Source organism: Rissa tridactyla, chromosome 1 (genome assembly GCF_028500815.1).
Source record: "Rissa tridactyla isolate bRisTri1 chromosome 1, bRisTri1.patW.cur.20221130, whole genome shotgun sequence".
Taxonomy (NCBI): Eukaryota; Metazoa; Chordata; class Aves; order Charadriiformes; family Laridae; genus Rissa; species Rissa tridactyla.
The window spans coordinates 60,387,671-60,409,676 of record NC_071466.1 but is presented as its reverse complement, the minus strand read 5'-3'; the positions used below and the strand labels follow the sequence as shown (position 1 = coordinate 60,409,676).

At 42.6% G+C, this 22,006-nt stretch overlaps 1 protein-coding gene across 5 annotated transcripts in view; it reads right to left on the bottom strand.

Moving 5' to 3' along the window:
• FARP1 (FERM, ARH/RhoGEF and pleckstrin domain protein 1) overlaps positions 1-11,537 on the bottom strand; it is a 214,177-nt gene extending 202,640 nt beyond the window's left edge. For all 5 annotated transcript variants that reach the window (XM_054218754.1, XM_054218673.1, XM_054218592.1 and 2 more), the window contains exon 1: positions 11,199-11,537. The gene's annotated coding sequence lies outside the window, so the exon portion shown is untranslated. The remainder of the gene's footprint in view (positions 1-11,198) is intronic.
• Between the last annotated feature and the right edge of the window lie 10,469 nt (positions 11,538-22,006).

The following is a 22,006-nucleotide window of genomic DNA, read 5'->3' as shown; positions in this document are numbered from 1 at the left end:
TCAATTCACATCATGTTTTTCTTTCACCCTGAAAGAAATTCAGCCTTATTAGTGAATCATAAAAAAAAAAAAATATACTGCTAAAACACTTAAGAGTATATGCATATGGGAATTCAAGGAGGGGAAATAAAGGGTAGACAAAAGAAACAGGCACAAAGAAATGGGTTACTGTTCTTCCCTCTAACAAAAACTAATTGCATATTGGGTATGGATAATCCCCTGCGACGTTCCATGCGTTCAAAGGTTAAGACTTTTGCTTTTCAGCTGTCCTCATCAAATTTTACTCCCTGAAGAAAACAGCCTGGAACTCCCCCATGGTGCGCATAGTCTCAAACCTGGGGATTAAGGACTCCAGCTCTGCACAGCGTAATACTGCATCAGGCACCACAGCACAGCCCTCAAAGATGAGCACTGTAACGCAGCACACTTAAGTACAAACAATGAGCCAAGAGCTTCTAAGAGGCTATTCTGTCTATTCCAAATTACCAGGAACATGGTATTAACACAATTGTATTCACTGCATTAACATTCTAAGGACTTATTTCACCTTTGTCGCTGTGTGATTTAATTTAAAAGCAGAGCTCCTCTCTCTCGATGCTTTAAAAGCATTGATGGGGGACAAGTCTGGTCCCACTGGAAGCACCCAGCCAGGAGGGAAGCCCTGTGTCCCATGCCCAGTTACAGAGGAAACACTCCAGCCGCTGCACCAGGTATTAAAAATGTTTCTTTCCAAAATGCAGAACTACATATCCATAAGGTAGGAGTCCTCAAAACAAGCACCGGGATTGTTGGTATTCCTCCCTGCAGTCCTCCGCAGCATGAGGAATTTGATTAAACTTCCTCAACAGGAGAGCACTAAATAAACACTGTAAATTAAACAAAACTATGCTGATGATCTAGTTGCAATTACTTCCAATTGATTTGAGTCTTTATTGTCCCCTCAAGCTTTAAACTTCATAGATAAAAAAGGATCAGGCCTTACTGGAGGAATACCAAAGGAGTTATGAAACTTTCCTTAAATGCATTCAAACCAAACTAGCTCGTCCTCCTGACGAGATTCCAATTTAGCCTGGAAGTCTAATGAAAAAAATAGCCCGTTCCAGGATTTGTCATAAACAAGCAAGTTAATGCTTAGAATAAATTCAATCATTGGTTAATAAACACACATACAAACTATAAATTGCTGCAGTGTATTTTATTTCACTCAAGTCAGACACTGCCAAAAGACTTTCTGAAACTTTTACCCAGCTGATACTGTACAATCCAGCTCTCAGGCGTTTCAGCCTTTTCCAAGTTGAGCCAGACTGTCACTTGATTGCAACAGGAAACATATGCACATGAGCCTAGTGGGGTTGCTTACTGCAATTCAAATATTCTATGGGAAAACAAAAGCAGATATTCTTATTCCACTCCTGGGAACTCCTCTGCAGAAAATTCATGGAGTTACTTGCAGATTTTCAAAGATCCTCTTAGGTCCTTTTATATATTATCAGATTGGTTTTATAATTAACATTCAGATATTAATTTCATTAGGCTCAATCTACTTGCAAGGGCCAGACCTATTATTCTGATTAATTTTCTCTTACATGTCTCCAAATCACATTTTCCTTGCCAAGCTGGAACCGTTCTCAGATCACCGTTCTCTCAAATTCATTCTGCTCCAAGGTTAGCCCAGGCTGCCGCAGATACAAGGCTTTAAAACTTCTAGAAGCATTTTATATTTACACAGCTACCATTTCCCCTTCACAGCACACATCCAAGCTTCAGTTCCAATCTTAGGGTGCTTTTAAAGAACTTTCTTTAGGTTGGAGGGGGCATTTTGTTTTGACAAAGCAGGCCGAAAAGTAGAACATAGACTGTTCCTCAGGATTTTTTCTATTGAATTATGTTTACACTAAAATGGAAGTTCTTTGAGCTTTCTTGAAGGACAGACCTCAACTAATCCTGCAGCTATAAATATCCTCATAGCACACTGATTTTTCAGAGAAGCTGAATCCAGAGATGAAGGAGTATACCTAGCGCGCTCTGTTACTTCCTTTACATGACACTGGGAGGGAAAATGTAGTTCTGTTACTTAGGTCCATCTATTGTGGTACACACTAGAACAGCTTACCATCTCTACGGCTAACTACTTCTGCTTTAATTAGGTTATTCTTTGTGTATTAGGTCTTTTCATCACATCACCTACTTTCCACTAAGTATTTTAATTAATAACACAAAATATGCATTTTCAACCATTACTCTCACTTTTAAGGAAAAGAAATTTGAAGGAAAATTTGGCAGTTGTATCTACCGCCTAAAGAAATTTTACCAACAGATCTAAGGGAGTCAAAGCAATCCTAGCAAATACTCGATTAAGAAGAATACTGTGTTCAGTTTTAATGCTTTCACATATATGTCTGAGTTGTCTTGAATATATAGAATGTTGTGGGGGTTTTGTTGTTTTGTTTGTTTGTTTTTAAATCAGAGGAATACGAAACGTCTACAGTGTGTTTCCAGAAAAAGAAAATGCCTCTGAACCCCATCTTCTCATCCTATGTACAAACACATACATACACACTACTCCATCACAATGGTGAGCTAATTTTTCGGTCATACGCTTGTAGCATGCCGCTATTAGTCCCCAGCTCTCCTCTGTCATGTACTTTCTCTTCATTCAGGAGGACAGGAATGGCTTTGCCTGTGTTGGGTTTTCTCAAGCAGAGAGCTACCATCAAGTGTCATTTGCTCATCCATTGCTTCAAATGATCCTTGAAGCGTTATTACAACTAGAAACTGCTCCAACCGATTTCTCTGGTGCCTTAGTGTGCAGTCACTGCACACAAAATTACAGGAGAAATGCTCATGTTCAAGGTATTGCCCGATTGATAATTTCTTAGTTCAGAATCTGAAACAGTCCTTGATTTGCACTTAAAAAGCTGGACAACTGGAGGTAAACTTCATGCAGGTCTCCTGCCCTTGCACCGTCGTTTTGTACTTCATTGGATAAAAACGCACTACTTCACAGCTGTGGGAAGCATTTCCAGATAACTGTGGGAAATTGCAGTTGGAATCAACGTGGCCACGGTTTTTGATAAAGATTTCACTTTCTGGATAGGCTTCATTAGTGCTAGGCTTATTTCCTCCCCACTAAGAACCACTATGTAAACGTGCTCACGCCTGGTGACCAACACAGCTAATTAAAATTGGTTTCTACCCAACTGATACTCCTCCCTCAGCCCCTGCGCAAGGGAAAGCCAGCTGTTGCATGGCTCACTCCACTACACGCCTCCTGTCCTGCCAGCCTTCCCAACCCCTCTCTCAACACTGGCCTACTTACTCACTGCTAATTAGATGGCGTGAGGCTGCCGTCGCTCTGAGCGGTACCTATGTGACTGCCCAGCCAACACAGGTGCCAGCCAGGCAGCTGACAGGCAATGCAGACAACCTCCAGCAACAGCTGCAGTGATTTGCGTCTCTCCTCCATCTAGCCCTTTTTTTTTTTCCACTAAACTTCATTGTTTGTCTGATATGGTTGAAGTTGCCCAACAGTTTACAGATGTATAGAAAGAGAACAGTCAGAAACAAAGAGACAACATTACCGTTCAGACCTTAATTGTAAATAATATGAAAAAAAAATTGAGATGGAAAAACCAGACCCATAAAATTACCAATGGCAACTTCTGTCCTACACATCTATTTAGAAATTCTTCTCTTACAAGTTCACTTCCAGCTCACTTGTTTTAGGCAAACGGATCCTATATCCTTGGAATTGTGCCGTTTGTGACTTATCTCAAAATTCAAATATTAGTAAACCCAGAACTGCGAGCAAGCACTTAATTAGAATGCCTTTTAAAAACTTTTTTATATTCGAATGGCAGAGTCACTTGCCCTTCTCTCCACTGCAATACTATCACACCATCTGCTTTGTCTTTGTTTTACTTATGTATTTGCCATTGAGGCACTTTGAGGATATTTTCTGCTAGCTTCAGGTTCGATATTTATAGACTGTACATTCTAGGTATCTTCTCCTTTTTGCTTATTCTGTATTCCTTTTCATTGTTTCTACTATTTTATTTTTCATAGTACTGAAAATTATGCTCAACATTTCAAAGGACACGGGGGGAAAAAAATGGCGCTCTGTACCAAAACATTAAAAAATTTTATTTTCCACGTTATACCAGTTAATTCAGCCAAGCCATAAAAAAATGGCTAACGAACAACACAGGCTACAACAGCACAATCATACAGTTGATCTTCCTACATGCACATAATGATGCCTCTGTTTAAAAAGCAACAAAACTATTGAATGTTTAGTATGTTAGAGGCAAACATTAATGGTTTCAGGTCTTACAAACACAAAGCTAAATGCAGATTTTCAGGAGGAGTTTTCAAAAAGATAAAAGATAGGAGCTGAGGTCTTCAAATAAAAGACTGAAAATTACCTCCAAGGAGTCTAATCTTACAGGTTCACACACAAAAAGTTTAATTCCTATAATGTACTGAAATTACTTAGTACATAAAGTTGTACAAATTCCTAATTCTCCAAAAGGTACATCAACTGAATCCCCCCTTCCTCATTCTCCCTTTAATATTCTTCATATTGTTAAGGGCCTGAACACTACCCTCTTCCTAGAAAATAAGAAACTCCTGAGAAAAAACACAACAACTTCTGAAGATTCTTACTTTTACAAGAGCTTTACCTTCCTTTTAAGCGTTGATGTTTGAGAAAATAACCTCAGGCGGGACAAACTAAACAAATCATACTTTTTCTTAATCTGAAAAAGACTATTTTATACTACTATTATACACCACAGCAAGAGCTGGCCAGAGCCTTCTCAGTTGTAATCACTGGTATTGCAATCATAAGACTGGAGACGATTAACAAAATAAAGACAAATCAAATTCATTTCACTTCGATGGTACGCCATAAGCGGCAGCAAACTCCAAGATAATTCAAGAAATGAGATGAATAGAAGGGCAGAAAAAAAAACCTCAGCCCCCGAAAGGCACCACATTCTCCCTTCCCATAATTGTAGGAAGACCAGGGTGGCCAGGGAAATGCTCCAAGTCCATCTGAAACCTGCTGTGTTCCCAGAGCCTTGGAATGATGGGAAGCCCCGGTCCAACCGAATAGCGATATCACCACATCCTTTTTTTCTCCTCTTAAAAGAGGTTTCTTTTTAAGATTTATTTTCACTTATTTACTAATGCAAGGGAAAACACCTCCTATAGAAGTAATATGAAAGTCCGCTCGGCATTCCTGCCTCTCTTGATACTGTTTTAAACCCACCTTGTAATGGTAAAAGGCAACTGCCAAACACATACTTGCCATTTCATATAATTTAATAGTAACCTTCCCCTCCCCTGAACTTTCAGGCCAAAATCAATGCCATACAAACCTGCTGAACAGGAAGCCTAATTATTCTAACATGTGCAGCTGAAGCGATAGGGAGTTTCACAGTAAAACTGATAAGGAGAGACATAAAAGACTAATGAGCAGCCTACCAGTGCTCCATTGCTGGGCTAGCAAAGGTCCCTGCGGAACACCTTTGGTATTGTTCAGTGGGGAGACAGAGGCTGGGACATGTCCAAAAATAACATTCAGGGATGGAAGAAATGAACACTCAATGTCTGCAGCTCAAATGCCTCATCCAGGCACAGAAAAAAAATCAAATATTTGAGAGCGCATAACCAACAGAAAAATACAGGATGCGGAGCAGAAAGAGCCAATTAAATGTACACAGGTTACTGAGCAGCTAGACCCTTTGTGCCGCACTTGCTATTTGAATAAATTGACAAATGTCATCTTGACCTGTGCCTGTGGTGCAGGTGACTGAAAATAAGGGTCCTTGATTAAGGAGACGCAGTCATCCATATTATTAGTGACCAGCAATCAAACCACTGGTCCTGCAATAATCAGGAGTGAAAGACGCTTAAAGGCCGACCACGGCCAGCAGAAGCAGCAGCCCTGGACCAGAGAAAGCAGCAGCCAACAATATCAACTCATGCCAATTACTGCTAGGTTTTTCAGTTTATCAGTAAGCCATCTTCTGACCTACAAAAATGCATGCTCTTCCCTAGCAATGTTTGTACAAAGACAGTCCAGGTACCCGAGCAGCTTGTCCCAGAGGCAGTAATTCTATTTCCTCTATGTATACTGAGCGTATTACCTGCACTCAGAGTTGTTTCAAGCAAGGATGGCTTGCTACTAATGTCTCTGTTCAGGAAGTCACAGCTTTTCCTCAAAGTCGTCCACACGATACACTTCCAGCTGCAGAAATTCTGTAATACCTTGTGCATTATAAGAATAGATGCTCTGGGGAGACCTGTAACTTGGGGGAGGAGGGAAAGTTCCCCTTTGGTTGCACAACTTATGCCTTTCGGTCGTTAACATACCCAACGAGCGAAAGAGCTTGAAAGGGCAATTTAAAGAGCCTTACAAGACAGTAGAATCACACGTCAAATTGCAGTGTACTGATCTCTTAACGTACTTTCATTATGGCAAATCCAGTCATCCTGCAAGGTTCAAATCGTTACTTTGGCCACCCAAGTCAGCGTATTTGGAAGGAAATGGGGATTGAAATAATCGTTAACATTACTACTCATTTGCAAAATCTTGTACTATGGGACAGCATCCTCCAGCACTGATGCCAAGGTAGCAAAAAACCTGATTTTAATGGCAAGCAGCAGAGTGCTGCACAGGCAAGGCATCACCAGTAAGGGAACCAGCAACACCAGGAATCAGAGACACAGTCTCCCACCTTTCAGTGGGCTTTACCACTACACCCGATTTATAACCTGGGAAAGAAAACACAGTCCGGAAACACCATCCCTGCCTTATGCTAAAATACCACCCAACCCCACAAGTATTTCTCATGCCTAGTAACAAACACATATTGTACAGAAATCTTCCACTGTAAGCCTCAGTATTCCAATTTCATGGCTTGAGGAAGTTCTTTCCTCTATTTTATACAGCAACACAAAACCAGATTTTACTGTACAGCCTTTACTGCACAACATTCAAGGGCACATTACAAAAATCACAGTTCCCTCTGAGATCAACAGAAAACAGAACTGTAGCACCTCCGTGAACTTTACCAACAAAGCTTCATTTTATTTGAGCGCCAACTAACAGAGCAACCATTCTTTTTTTAAGTCCTTTTTGACAATCGAACATTAAAATAATTTCCCCCATTTATATTTCCAGAATAAAAAAAAAAAAAGATACAGTTGCATACCCTGTTTCTCAAATCCCTGCAAAGTCGTATCATATTTTCATCTCTCTTAATATTTAATCAAGTCTACTTCATTACAGACAAGGGTAAAAAGCTCATCATGCTGCAATTGATTATGAACAAGATAATGCCCACATCTGATAAAGACTGACCTAATTGCCTGATTCGCCTACAATTCTGCAGGCCAAATTTACTGACATTTTGCACAAGTTCAAAGCTGACTGAGCCTGATGACCTTTTATACCCCTGTAATTAGTCTTCCGTGCCTTTACAACCAGAAATGCAAGTGGCCCCTTTAGTCTCCCTAATTCAGCAGTCCATCTGTAAACTATAAACTTCACCATCCACTCAGCACCTACCAGTCAAAAAGTACACACCAAAAAAAACAATCCACCACAAACTGCAACCTTTCAAAGTCATGAAATTCAGTCTGGAAAGGCCCTTTTAAGATAAACATGCCAATTTCTAAAAGAAGAAACAGAAAAAGCAAGACAAGTTGGTGGACCCAAATTCAATAAACAGCATTTTTATCATGCTTTTCTAAAAAAGACAATATAAAATAAGGACATTGGCATAGACAAGCACCATGAAAAAAATAGTGGGGAAAAAAAAAAAATAGACCAGAAACTAAAACCAGTAAGTTTAGTCCCTATCACTAACATCACAGCACAGCATGAAAAGTATAATGCAAATACATTGACTCTGCACTAGAACGTAACCAAGATCAATAATACAGAGGTTTAACTGCAGAAAATATCCACTAGAACTTCATTTGTGTTTATAATCAGGTTTTGCAACCCAATCCCACAGTTGAAAAAAATACTTCCTAATTATGAACATAAGTTTAAAAAGATGAAGTAAGTCAATTCTACTGAATTGAAGTTCTGGATCCGGATCTCCACGGCAGATCTGCATTTCCCCAAGCGAAGCAGAGGGGAGGATGAGGTCAAAGCACTGACATGCACTTCAAATTCCAGTCTCGGGAAAGCAGGACGGACAACCATTAACAACCAGAGAAGACGTAATGTCCTTCTCTGCAGTTTTCCACCTAGCAACACCTGAGGGGACGCACTCTGCCGGTGACCTGAATGTGATTCTTTAGCCCACTGGCAGCCCTGACATTTCTCTGCCCACCAGCCACCTTCTCACTGCAAACACTGTGAAAACAATTTGGTCCCATGGACAATCTTCCCCATCTTCATGCCCTAACAGATCCCAGTTTGGGAGTCACCACGCCAGTCAGGCCCTTTTCGAAATTCATGCCCAAGAGCAAGCCACAGACTTAATGCAAAGATATTTCAAACCAGAGAAGCATTTCTTTTGCATAGCTCCATCACAAAGCATGCATAATCTAAAAAGCTGCCAAGCACTGGCAGCCTCATATTCATCAATGTCAAGAATTTTTATATTTTTTAAAAAGAGCTACTAATTTTCATCATATATGAATTTCTTAAGTGGAAGTTTGGATTTTTTCCTAAGTCAAATCAATCTAAAATCAGCAGGGAAAATTTACTGAATAGCTCTATAAATTCAGAATTCTCTATCTGAATTCTAATGCAGAAATACACCTCCTAAAGCAAGTCTTTCTCTTTTCCTTTTCAAACTGTCGCATTTAAGTGGTGCTTCCCCGCTGGTCATTTATCATCCAGAATTTTCTTTCAAAAAGTTTGGTTACAAGTAGCATGCTTTAAGGTATTGATTACAAAATGACTAATGAACTGCGTCAACCTGGGGAGGGGAAAGGGAAGATTTCCAATTTGAAGTCCAGTCATTAAATAAAAGTCAGGCTTTGGTATCACGCATTCAATCTCTTACCAACTTTCCACATTTTGAAGTCCCATATTACTGTGTGTGAAACATTCTGCCCACTTTCCTAGTTTATTTGATTTCTTCAAGAGAATACAATACAGAAGAAAAAACCCCACAATTTAATTGGCTATACACAAGATACTGCAAAAAATGAGCAGAGAAATACTGCTTTCTAAACCCTTCCTGTGATAATGACAATTGCCAACAATCCCTTCCACAGTTCCATTTGAACTTAAGTCCATGGGGATAAAACAATTTACAGTGTGTTTGGGCCAATACTGCGATCTCTAGGCTTTCAAAAATAGCCATCATAATTCACTATATTACGTATAACCCCTCAGCTTTGCTATTTGCAAAGGAGAGAAAAGAGACTCTACCCAATCCTAGAGCAAAATCGCACCAAAGAGAAATGAAGGTCTGAACTGGCAAGCAAAAACATTAAGCGGGATCCCCAAGCCACAGAGTTGTGACCCTTTGCTCAGCACCAGACAATTCTGATTCCAGGGAAGGCCAGGGCAAAGCAGGAAGACCTGGCCTCGTTAACAGCCTGGTCCTTAACACACAGAGAGTTCACCAGCCAGCTGCACAAGCCCCAGGTAGGTACAAGCCCCAGGACGCAACATGGTGGGCACAGTAGGGACTGCTCCCGTCCTGTTGTAGCAGCCAGAACAGAGCTTCGAGACCCCAGCAGGTCAGACACGTGAGGCATAGCTAAGAGGATTTCGTACTTTCTTGGTACGCGAGACCATTTCTAAAAAGGCTCAGATCCAGCAATTAGCTAGATACCGCAATTCCTCTCATAAACGCCCATAAGAAAGGGAAGGGGATATCTCAATTCAAGAGAACTTTTGGGACTTTTCTTAACTGGACTCCTTCAGAATTTTGTTTTTGTTGGCTTGACTCCAACATCAGCTGCTTGCTGTAAATACATATTGGAAGCAATACAAGGAGCAAGAGTCAAAGTATCTGGGAGATACAAATAACAAAGCAGCTGAGCGACACTGTTCCTTTAGAGCAATCATCTCTCTGCTCTCCAGGGACAAATCTCTTTGATGGAAACCCTGGTAAAGAGGGCCGTGACTGAAAAAAAGATACGCTGAGCCTTTCATTTATTTCATGCCAGCAATGAAGCAAATCTAGCAACTTAAAAAAATAAAAAAAACAACACAAAAAACAAACTCTACAGAGTTTGCATCTGCTTTGGAAAAAAGAAAAGATAAGGCCTTACTACACATCAGCTCCTGCTCTGAAAAAATAAACTTCTGCTTACTAAGAACTTTCCCCAGCGGTTCACGCCTGCTCGAGGCCGATCACACTGAAGCGCGGGACACACCGGCTTTCGGAACCGGCGAACTTCCCCGCGGGGGCCCGGCCGAGTCGATAGCCGAGGCGTCGAGCGAACCAGGCCGGAGCCACCCCGCTGCGCCCCGGGGTGCGAAGGCGGAGGGAGGGGAGGGAAGGGCCGGGCGGCGGCCGCCCTCACTGCCGGCCCGGGGGACGGCAGCGGCCGGGGACGAGCGGGGAGCCGGCGCCGACAGCCGCCGCCGCCCGGCACGGCCTCCCCGGGCCGCCCAGGGGCCGAGGCGGGGAGGGAGGCCACTGCCCTCGCACGCCTCCCCCCGGGAGCGGCACCTCCCCGCCGGCTGCCGGCCTGGGCTAAACCCTTCCTCGGGCCGTCCCTCCAACTCCGCCCGGCACCGAGCCTCCCCTCAGGGACTCCCGGGGCGTCCCACCCGCCTCCGGGGCCAGGGCCGCTTCCCAGCCCGGGGCGGGGGGAAACAAAAGGCACCCAAGTTGAGCGGCCGCCGCCGCCCGGACTGCGCCCGGCCGCGGTGGCCTGAGGAAAAGCCTGAGGGGGGAGGGAAGGCGGCCCGGGCGCCGCCGGGCGCGGTGCCTCCCCGCGGATTACCCGCGGTAATGGGATTAAGCGGGGCTGAGCGGCGCCCGCGGGGTGGGTGTCCGCCGGGCAGCGCGGCTCCCGCGGCTGTCACCGCCCGGGGAAGGGGGCGGCGGCGCCGGGGGGGCGGCGCGACTCCCGGCCACCTCACGCCCCAGCCGCCGGGTGGGTGCCGCCGGCTGCCCCGCAACACCCTGGTCGCGGAGCCCGGCGGGGCGGGCCACCACCCGCTGCCGCTCCCGCCCGGCCCCCATTGTTCGCCGTGCTGCCCTTACCGTGCGCCGGGCTGGGGCTGGGCGGGCTCCCGCGGGCTCTCCTGGCTGCGGCTGGTGCAGGGGCAGTCGCGCTTGGCCGCCGGAGGTCCGAGCCATTAAAAGCTCCGCGGGGAGGAGAAGGAGAAAGCGGCGGCAGGAGCGGCGGCGGCAGGGGGAGGAGGAGGACAGCGGGGGGCTCGCAGGAGCAGGGTCGCCATGTCCGGCTTCGCGGCGGGGGCAGCCCACCGGGCCGGGCGCTGAGGAGAAAAGGGGGCGAGGGAGTGGGCTGAGCTGATAGCCCCGCTGCCGCCTGCGGACCGGGCGAGCGGGAACTGGACGCCGCTCGCCGCGCTGCCGCGGCTGCACCTCCCCTAACCCTGCCCCCTCCCGGAGGGGGAGCCGCCGGCGAGGAGGAGGCGGCCGAGAGCCCCCTCCAGCGTTCACAGGCGGCGGCTCCGGCTCGCCATGGCCGCTCGCCTCAGCCCCCGCCTCGGCGGTGCCGCCTGGCCGCAGGTAACTGGGCGGCCCGTCGGGGGAGGGAAGGAGGAGCAGCGACCACTGCCCTTGCGGTGCCGGTGGGGGCTCCAGGTACCCTCCCTCATTCCCCTCCCCCTCCTGCCGGGCAGCAGAAGGGACGGGCAGCGCCCAGGTGGCCGCGGCGTGAGGGAAGGGTTAAAGCAGAGGTGGCGGGGCCTTCCTTCCCGCCTTCGAGCTGCTGCCGCGGGGGGAGCAGAGGCCCTTGGGATCTCTGCCCCTTTCTGTGGATTTTGGAGACCATCCGACGTGGGTGCCCTGGGGCGGGAAGGTTGTCCCCTTGGAGGGGGAATCGGTTCAACGGCCGGCAGCCGAGAGGCTGTTAAAGCATGTGGCTCGTTGAGGCGGAGCCAGGACATCGCCCCTGTGCAAACCCATTAATACCCAGCTTTTCTGCTTTAGGAGGAGGCTTCAGGAGCCAGCGGAGAGCAGATCAAGTCTGGGTTTACGGAGAGGTGTCCCTCCACGCTCATCGTACTCCGAGCGCTTGCCTGAGACGCCAGGGAAAGCAAAGAACTAGGTGTATGGGTAGTGTATTCACCTTTATGGTTACGAGTTAGTTACCTGCATTTAATTCCTCATTAGACAACCACCAATCACAGCACTCTGAAATTTAACACGTAGTAGCAATCTGGGCTTCAAGGGCTGTCTCAAACCAGTCTCCAGTCCGTCTGTCAGTAGAAAGGAGACCACCAGGCAAAGGCTGGGGCTGTGCCTTTTTCACCGTATGTTCCCTCAGAGAGGATTTGGAGTTATAGCAAAAAGGCTGTCGCAGGGAGGACCAGCATAATTAGCTCTTAAAAGACCACTACCATTTGCATAACTTAAGCCTTAGGGTGTGCATCTCTTTGGGCCTTTTCCAGCCTTTTACCCGATGTTTTTTCAGGAAGAAAACAGGGTGGTGCACAGAAATGAGTGATGCAGGGGAGGCGCTTTAGCGCTTTGAAGTTCTCTCAGTGACCCAGGAGGGAGCAGTAAACTAGACGTGTATTTATAAAATAACCCTTCTGAGCACCTTGCATTTGAATACCATTTGAGGAGCCCAGCTACTCTCTCTAGTTTTTAATGACTGGAGGAAAGAGAAATGGTATGTAAACGCGATAAATATTTTTTTGTCTAAACCTTGGCCTTGCTTAATCCCCAAAAGACAAATTTCTCTGCTGTCAACAGCAGTGCATCTATGCACAAACACCTCACTGCAAATACCTTAGCGCATATGCCAGCCAACCTTGTGAGATCAAGAGAACTTCAGTTCTTTGGTCTGCCCTGAATCCTTAACTGAAGTACATACATTACTGACTGAAAGGCTGGAAATTGCCTTTAGCTGCCAGTACTTGATAAGATAGTAATTATTGTTATTTTCCCCCAGACTTTTTCCACACAAAATGCATGGTTTGTCTGTAGAAGATCAAGAAGAAAGATTACGTTCTCATTCTGACAATAGAATAGAATAGAATATGTCCATTGGATGGGAATTACAACAACCATCTAGTCCAGCTGCCTGACCACATGAACTGTGGTTAAAAACACTGACATAATTAAAAAGATTGCCTTTTTCCCAATACTTATTTTGTTAGCAGCTTTAACTCCTACTTAAGGTGCGGTTAGGGTATGAGCAGCACTGCAAGGGTCAATCGTAGCATTTAGAATTTCCTGGTGCTTTTTATGTACACTTCCAGATCACTAATGCCTCAGTCACACCTAACAAAAGAGTAGTTGTAATCTACATCAAATGAGTGATGTCATCTTCGATGGCTTCCAAGTCTGAGTGACCTTGAAACATTTCTCAGTACTGAATGGAAGTAACAGGTTGCCCTGCAGCTACTAATCATTTATTACTGAGCTCCAAACAGCAACAGTGAAATACTATCTCGAATGGCGTACTTACTGAAGTATCAAAGATGGTAACGTGTTGGTCATTTCTCCAGGAGCCACCGACAAACTTGCATGTGTTTATTTGGTTAACCCTTCGATTCTTGAATCTTCTGAAGGTATCAAGGACAGCTAGGGACTGACATCTAAAAAGACGTCTTTACTGTCTTGATGTTTATCTAGCCAGTCATAGTCATCTTTCACCCATCCATTCCCATTGATGCTCTCTACAATTCTTAAGCAGCAATTTTTCTGTAAAATAGATTTCTCTCTCATAAATTACACATGACAGCAACTTGCACTCTTCTGATGCGATAGCTAAGAAAAACACTCATCGCTGCTATGAGTTTCCTGTAGCACATAGGGTTAAATTTCTTCGCTGTTGAATGAGATGTGGAATGTGTTGGAACATCAAATAAACAGGAGAATTTGCGAGAAACAGCATTTGTTTTTGAAAAGTTGCTGAAATTAGAAAAATGTTTATACTTAGTTCATGTTTCTGAAAGAAAACAGATAAGCTTTGTCTGCATCCACTGACAAAGAAGAGAAGAGCTAGAACTGGATTTCAGATTAAGCAGGACCAAGCTGGCGTGATCATTCATTTCTGCCTTACCTGATAAGAGAGAACCCAAGGGAAAGGAAGGGAAGGAGAGAAATATGTTAAAAGGGTTCTGTCGTCTTGAGAGACTGCCTCTCTGCGCCTTCTGCCTTTTTCCCTGTTAGGAAAGAAATAGCAACGGCTACGATGGAATGCAAATGCAGATCTCTGGAAAGCCTTCACTTTTTACAGCTCTCATGTGCTGGGGTGATTTGCAGTTATTTTTTCATTGACAATTTCTCATATTTGTTGTGAGGTTCTAGAAGGTATGTATGTACGCAGGCAGTTATGGCAGAGTCCCTGCAAATTCACATTTTCACCTGCCATGTGGTAACTTTTTTGCCTATCCGTGTGCTTTGTCAGACTAAATCACTGAACTCAAAAACTAAGTATGTGGATTGAGTTCTTTGGCCTGGTTTACGCTAAGATCAAACCAGATTCTCAAATGGTCCATCTGGCCTTAAAATCTATGCCTCTTTTGTAAACTACTTTAAAACACAGAAGTTTTATTAAGATGAGACGCTAAGATGCTGCCCTAATCGAAATCTGTGTATTTCAGCTACATCTTTTGTCTAGTAATTCTTTTTCATAAAACATTCCACACATGTTTTCCCTACAGCCTGGAATTTTGTTTCAAAGACCCTTTCAGCAAATACTTTCATGCTAGATTTATCAGTGTGTTCTTTTATAAATGTGGTTTGGGGCTCAATCTTCCAAACGTCAGACATTTTGATTAGTCAGTTTTAGGTTCTCTCTCATATGTTTTTACATTAACTTGTGTTAACTCGTACCTTTTTGCTAATTTTGTTGCAAGTGTATGACAGAATTACGCATTCACTTATTTCAGGATCATTTCACCATCATTTTTATTACACATTTCGTAGCATATGAATGCTCCTCGCCATTTCAGTGGCTTTTGTTTGCAATATATTTTTATTTGTCTTCCCAAAACATTATTATAGTCATCAATTGTTAAGATTATCATACCACTAGCTCTTCTGCTAAGGTTACTAATGTTGAACTAATACGTCTCCTTGCTTCTACATCAGAATGCAATGTCAAACTATAGCTGGAAGCAGTGGTAATTAACAATTTTCATAATAATGTATAATACTAGCAGTAGACCACATCTTAACTTTTGAGGGGAAAAAACAAAAAAAACCCTAAAAATATTTAGTGAGTTAGCAAACAAGTCTATTTCCATTCTCAAATTTCAGTAATTTCATGTGAAAGAAATATTCAACCATTGAAAAGGAGCCATTTAAGCACTTAGAGCCAGCTAATTACCAGATTTTGTTTACTGCCTGCTCAAAGTGTAGAATATCATGAATTAAAAGAGGGCCTTTTAATGGTATATGCAAAAGTTTCCCAAGTCCTTAAGAATTTATACAAAGAGAGCTTTGGCATATCAAGCTGTTAGAACAAGTGCCTCTTCCGAACTTCAGTATTAGTACAGTTCAACAGCATCTCTGATATGCGTCATCATATTTACCTTGTATTCCTCAACGTATTTGTCTGTTTCAGGATTAATGCATTTGTTACGTTAGCTGCATATCTCTGCTGAGATGATCACCAGTGCAATAGTTAATGGATGAATCATCCCTGGAGCTTCAGAGCTAAAAAGTTCACTTGAAATTCATGAACAAGTTTTTGTTCATGAGGAACAAGTTTTGTTCATTTGAGGAACAATCCTCAAAAATACATGGACTGCATCGGCTTATACTTGCTTCATGCTTGCTTTTTCCCTTCTGCACATCCAAGGAGAAAAAAAAAGGCTAATTTTTAAAATGACACTGAGGATTCAAAAGTATTAATTAATGGACAAAATTGGCAACTACTGCAAAGTAAATAAAAACATTAATAATAATTTATTATAGTTAGCTATAAAATAATCATTTATCAAGTTACAAATATCATAACCTTCAAGAAAATAGAAACCAAGGAAAAGTACAGAGGTTTGTTAAAAAAAATTTAAAATCTAACGTCTTTTTGCTATTCTTATACAGGTTTCCTCTCCTACAGTCCATTTTCACTTTTTCTCCCAGAAGAAAGTAAAAACAACACTGGATATTAGGACAAAATATGTATGCCATGCTAGTATTTCCATCAGAGACAATGTACTTTTCTGTCATGGTGAGGAGAGAGAAGAATTGATAATGGACAGCGAAAACATTTGCAGATACGAAAAGATTTCACATATTGAGTAACAAATAAAAATAATACTAAAAAAGAGCTGCTTTCTTCATCAAGAGCCATCCAGCCTGCCGTGCAAGATGGGCAGGAATGAAAGCTCATAATCGTCTGTTGAATGTGGCTTTCAGTGAACAACCAACCACGTTAATCTTTCAATACTACTTTTGAGAAGAAAACCAAATGTGATGTTTGAAATAGGAATGTGTCCTTAGCCTTCAGAGTTTAGGTACAACTCCCAGCACCATAGTTCATTCTCTTCCAGTGCTTTTGTCATTTTGTGCAGAGCAAGCTGTTTATCTGTTTAAAAAAAAAAAAAAAAAGCAATACTTTCCAGGAGGACAGTGCAACTAAATTCATTAAACGATTTTGAGACCATTTAACATTGTAACAAAGAACCATTTACGTACCTGGATGGACATAAGCAAATTTTGTTCTAAAACAGAGGAAAAAACACTGTTTCTGCAGCCGCTCGGAATTTATATCATGAGTAAACACAGCTGAAAATAGTCCCCTTGCAAATATAAAAATCATGAGAATATAGAACATTAAACATGGTTTTTAGCATTATCGAACTTAAAGATTCCCATGAAAATAATAACCCTCTTGGTCTCCTCTCCCCCCATCCCCTGTCAATATTTTTGCTGTGACCTTCTGCAAGGGAATACATCTGGAACATATCAGTGTGTCTGAATAAATCCTTCTGGGATAATCCCCACTTTAAAGCGGTGGTGGGGGAAGCTTATCTAGTGCTCTGTCACATTCAGGATCTCCCATGGGTCCTTTCTAACTTCATGTTGGATGACAGATATTTTTACAATGGCTAGTTACAACAGGTGGCTTAATTACCGTCTCCTCCATCGTCATGTTGTTCTGCTTTAACTTCTAGGACATCTAAATCTGGCTGGAGGGAGCAACTGTAAAACCTGTCAAAGCAAACATCAATTCAGCGTATGATTTTGCTGTTTCAGAATGCAACCTCTGAAATTAGCCTATTCCTAAATGTCAGACCAGAAGCCGGGTCTTCTAAGGGTGGTAATTTATTTGCTTCCCCCATGAGAAGCATAGCAGAGTGAAGAGAAACAATACCATCTATTTTCTACCCGGGTTTAGTCTCATTAATGAAATTCCTTCTTCAAAAGGCATCTGTGAAACTTTCTCTTCAGAAAGTGAAAAGTGTTAAATAATTTATAGAAATAATATTTCAATGTAGAAAGCAAGATTTGCATAATTTATGTTTAATAAAATCAAATAATTAAATGATGAGAGACTTGGCAAGCACTTATTTTCCTGCTTATTTTTCTCAGAAAGAAAACTCCAATGAATGAAAACAAAATGACTGCTCCAAAAAGTAGAATTTAGACTAAAAAAAAATATGAAGCATCATTTCCATTTTATTGATGAGACAAATCATCTACAGCGATGTAGTCTACTTTCTGCTATAAACTACTTTCAAATCAGGAAGGAAAATTTTCCTTAAAGGTCAGGTAGATTACGTCTATGCTTTTTCTCCCATCACCTCCCATCAAGTTGCCGACGACAATACGCAGAACCGTTGGTTCATGTTCTTCCCCGTGTAAATGCGTTGGCTGGTCTGTCACTGTCCTGTCGAAGATCTGATTTAACCTGCTCTATGTCTGTAGGCACTAGGGATCTGCCTGTGAGTTTTAAGTGCGAATGATGAATTCTCTCCTGTTTCCTAGGTTTTGATGCTGAAAGATGGACAAGGAACAGGTTTTGTTTAGTCTTTTGATTTTCTGAGATGCCCACCCAGTACAGGCAAAGGGTGTATGAGTTTTTCCCCATGCTCAGGTTTTACCACCTAATATAATCATTCATAATTCATTACCATTGCTTCCAATTAGGTAATTTTCCCACTCTACCTAAGAGCAAAAAAAAATTCCCTTATGTCTGTTGTTACTAGTATTTTTTTCTGTTTCCTCAGTTAGTGGTCTGCATGTCATGTGTGTCTGCATTATGGTGTTCCGTAGACTTTCAGTGTGCTGTACAGTTTTCGGCTTTATAATGAGATTCACTGTTTGCTTTGACAATGAAAGACAGAAAGCAATCGTTTCTGGTTTATCAGTAATCTCTAGGATACATTTGTCCTTTAAAAATATTGTGATTTTCCTGTTACCAAAAAGGAAAAAAGAAAAAAGGAAAAGAAAAATAATCTTGGTTTTTAAAATATTAGATTTCAACATGAACATGAACTTAACACATAACTAGATTGAATTCCCTCTGCTGAAACAGGACAGGCTTAACCAGAATAGCTCCCAGGAAATGTTTTAAAGCACCAGGAGTTTTAATAATAGTCTGTACTAAATTTAACCAGTTCTTTATTATAAAGTCACTTATCATCTTGTGCTTTTAAATTCTGAAAGGCATTCTTTTCTTCGATATTTCCAAATGCTTCACCACCACCTGTTTAGTTTGTTCCCTCCACACTGTGTCAGCCGTTGTTGACGGCACTGGGTGTTTGCACATCTGCACTGTGCCACATCTCCTTCTGGCACTGCGGAGGAAATCTTAATCCCTGTTTCCTGCTGTAATCTCTCCTCCTAAAGAGGCAGATCAGTAACAAAGGAGCTACAGTTCTCGTAAAACTGCCCAAATATTAAAATGGTTTCATCTTCTACTAGGGAAAGCCAGAGCGTCTCACCACGTGCCTTACTTTCTACTGCACTTTGATCCTTTGTGTCAGTTACTAAAATTTAGCATTTCAGATTTGCCACGTTTGAATACCTGAAAAATCCATTAGCTCCTTCCAAACGGTGCAGAGGAAAGAGGATAGAACATTTTATTATGGTTTTATTGGATTATATATATTTTTCCTTTGTCTTGTGTTTAGAATCCATGTAACGCTTAACAGTGTCAAGATAAGAAAACATTTTTTCCTTCTCAGACCGCAGAGCAAGTGTCTACATGAATATTAGCACTGAGACATGTTTTATATGAAGCGATTCCTATTCTGGTTGTTCCTATGTGACCTGGGTGAAGCAGCATTCATATCTCAAAGCCCCGCACAAACACGGTAAAGAGATTCTGATCTGTATAAACAAAAGCAGGGAGAGGGCAAAGCGAGGAGAGGAATGCTGTAATGAAGGATGTGTACAAATGGCCACACGAAGCCTGATCAGAGAACCAGGTGTCTTAACAGGAGATACAGGAAGGGAGCCTGAGGGAAAAAATACAAGAAATGGGACAAATGTAGAGCGATCCTTTCCCTAGCCTACTCTCCCAGCTTCTGACAGCCAACGATTTATGGATTTCTCAAACAGGAAGTTTCCTCAGGAGCGCCTTGCTTATTAACCATTCACAAACCTACCCTTAAAGAACTGGTCTGATTCTTTTTTTGACTTCCAGACGCATCCATCAGAAATTAGTTTCATGCTTCAATTGCAGCATGGTTTGTTTTAAACATCTAATACTTTATTTAGGTAGCATTTGACCTTGTGTTAGGAGAAACAGTGAATTGTTCCCTCTTCACCTACTCCCCTACATTCTTAACTGTGTAGATATCTATTCTACTTCCCTTGGAGTTGTCACCTGTCCAGTACCTGAAGGGGGCCTACAGGAAGGATGGGGAAGGACTCTTTATCAGGGAGTGTAGTGATAGGACGAGGGGTAATGGTTTCAAACTGAAGGAGGGTAGACTTAGATTGGATATTAGGAAGAAATTCTTTACTGTGAGGGTGGTGAGGCAGTGGAACAGGTTGGAAGCTGTGGCTGCTCACTTCCCCTGGAAGTGTTCAAGGCCAGGCTGGATGGGGCTTTGAGCAGCCTGGTCTAGTGGGAGGTGTCCCTGCCCATGGCAGGGGGGTGGAACTAAATGATCTTGAAGGTCCCTTCCAACCCAAACCATTCTATGATTCTGTTTTTCCAATCAGAAGAGCCCTAACCTCAGATGGCTGCAATGCATATTTCTTAAACTTCTCACCTCTTTCTCAACCTTTCTGGTTCTGTTATATCCCTTTTCCAGCACCAGCATCAGGATTGCTGATGTCAAGGCAGAGGTGTGCAGACGTTTGCACCGAACAGCCCTGACAGTGGCAACTGCAGTGCCTGCTGCTCAACTCCCTTCCTTACAGGGAAAACCAGCCTAAAATCATTCAGCATCGCTCTTTTTCCAGCCAAGGCAACCATCCTCTTCCACCATGATTACAGTACTACCAGACAAAATTAGGATTTGAGGGAAAATTAACTATGATTCTTTTTTAGATGGTCTGATAAAAGCTTGCTTGTGTTTTGAAGTTAGGGATGGTATTTCAGAGTAAGGGCAAGACAAAATATTTAGGTGTCCATATCTCACAGTTTAGACACAAAGCCCATGTGATATGTTGTCAATAAGTTAATTTTTAAAATTTGTTTGAATTTTCAACACACTTTTCATGAAGAAAAACATTGGCAGCTGTGTTAAAGAAGAAAAATAGACCCAGAAAACATATCAGCTGAAGCCAGACCATCTTTTCTATAGGACTAGCGAGGCAGTCAGATTCTAGCAAACCAAACGCTACAGACAAGATGGCTGAAAAATGAGGCTGGAATAAAATTGTCTACTGCACTTATGTTAGGACCTGTAAAAAATTACTAAATCTTTATTTAGAAAACAGAATTTACAGTGGGGCAACTACTCAGAGTCCTGTTTTATGCTCAGGCATAAGCGTGAGGAGATGAATCCAATTCCCAGCAACCTTGTGGTTCTGGCTAGGCCATTTTATATGTAGTGAAGTTTTTGGTTTTTTTCCCCAAGGGTAATAAATATTATGTGAAAAGATTTTAATAGCAGTGAAGGAAAATGAAGACTCCATCTTCTCAGATTTTTTTTTTTTTGAGTTATCCATTTTCAACTTTCCACTTGAAATATATTTTCTTATCACACTTCTACTACCTCCAGCAATGTTTTTAAGTGTTTGCTCATTTTAAGGACAGAAATCCATGCTTTTTTATGTTAATGTAGAACCTCAGGAGCTCATCCACACCACTGCCGTTCCTTTTCACTTGCTCCCACAGACTGACAGGTAACCCCAAATAAAACTCATTTCCTCCTTACCCTGCGGATGAGGAGAGGTGGCAGGTTCCAAAGACAGAGTTTGCCTTTGTAGCGGCAAGGAGAAAGTCGCTATGGCTGTCTCGTTCTACAACAAGATGCTTATTTATAGGCATGTACTTATTCGGACTTTTTAACGGCGGGAGAAATGGGGATAGGGAAAAGACCTGGTTAAACCTGGACTGATTTAACACTCCCCCTTTGTCACTTTTCTTTCTCTGTGGTTGCAGTACGTAGTTCTTGAGACAAACTACCTGCTCTGTGCACATGGTTCCAGTAAACAGATGTTACGGTTTAACACTCAGCCTATAAAATGGTCCTTCCCAAAAAACGAGGGCCTGTACAGTAGCAAACATCCCGAGTACAAGTGCGTGGCCTTCTAATATTCAGTGGGATCATCTCCATCTACTGGCCAGAAGAAACTTTAGCTGGAGCACAGAACTGGTGAAGTAACCACTGCATCCACACTCTTCTTTATGCTAATTGTTTATAAGGCCCCATTTTAGCAATTTGGGGGGGGGTTTGGTGTTTTCAGGGTTTTCTTTTTTGGGGAGGTTTGTTTGGGTTTTTTGGTCCCTTCCCCAC